Source organism: Trypanosoma cruzi, assembly GCF_000209065.1.
Source record: "Trypanosoma cruzi strain CL Brener chromosome Unknown tcruzi_1047053424257, whole genome shotgun sequence".
NCBI lineage: Eukaryota > Euglenozoa > Kinetoplastea > Trypanosomatida > Trypanosomatidae > Trypanosoma > Trypanosoma cruzi.
Genome location: NW_907898.1, coordinates 1 through 1018, shown reverse-complemented (window position 1 = coordinate 1018; position 1018 = coordinate 1). Strand labels below are relative to the sequence as shown.

Genomic DNA, 1018 nt, shown 5'->3' with positions numbered 1-1018 from the left:
CTCGGATGTACAATCGGTGTGGACCCTTTTCCCCGTGACCAAGTGCTGCCACCGTGCTTCTTTGTTCCCTTCTTTGTGCAATGCCGTGTGCTCATGGTGCCGCTGCTTGCTGTGCAATGCCGACTCGCGTGAACGAGAAACGACGCTTTGACTGCTGGCGAACGGCGAATCCTCCGCTCCTCTTCTGTGTCACCATTTCATTCTCGGACGCGCTTGATGGCTGGCTGTCGTATCGCTGCCACGCGGTCTGCCTCGGCTCTTGTGTTTTGTTCACGGCATCGGGATTGCCCTGTGATGGAGCCATTCGGTAAAAGGAGCGGTGCCAGTGGTCATGTTTCTTTTTTCCTGGATTCCGCCACTCTGCGCGGTGACTATGTGGGGTTGTGTGGGTGGTGGGAGGGCGATGGTGTTACCGGCGTGATTGCGTCAGCGCGACTTTGCCTAGGTGGCTGTACTGTGACGGGGATTGTGTATGACCGGATGTTTTTGCGTGCCACTGTGTTTGGTTACTGTTGTTGTTGCTGCCTCTCATTCTTTTTCTGAGCGTGCAGTTAGAGATACTTTTGCCTGACCAGCACAGCTATCGTTTCAAGGTGTTAGGAGTTACTTGCAGTATTAGGTTTAGTAGTGGGATAACGATTTGGCGGAATAGTGTTGTTGGATTTGCCAACTGTAGGAAGGGATTTGCTAGACAGGAGTTATGGTCGACGGGGCGAGTGCGACGCGCCACAACAGCTCTATTGGTACGTGTTTGGGACGGTGGATGCGGTCTGCGGTGGGTGCGTGTCCGCACAGCCGGCACCGTGTGCGGCACAGGGCCATTGCGGCTGTGCGTGTGGCGCTGCTTGTTGTGTTGGCGCTGGTTGCGGCGGCGGCGTGGATGCCCGCGGTGCATGCGGTGGTGTTGCGACTGCGGGGCGGCACGGTGGACAGAGCCATCACGGTTGGCCGCGCCGTGGACACGGTGCTGATGGACGGCGTGTCCATCACGAACGGCGTGGCTGTGGTGTTCGACGTG

At 57.6% G+C, this 1018-nt stretch overlaps 1 non-coding gene across 1 annotated transcript; it reads left to right on the top strand.

Annotated features, from left to right (window-relative positions):
• Positions 1 to 92: 92 nt before the first annotated feature.
• On the top strand, positions 93 to 159 carry Tc00.1047053424257.10. The gene has a single exon (XR_008254237.1). It is a non-coding gene; the product is annotated as a C/D small nucleolar RNA (snoRNA), TB8C3C3, 3' partial (small nucleolar RNA).
• Positions 160 to 1018: the final 859 nt, after the last annotated feature.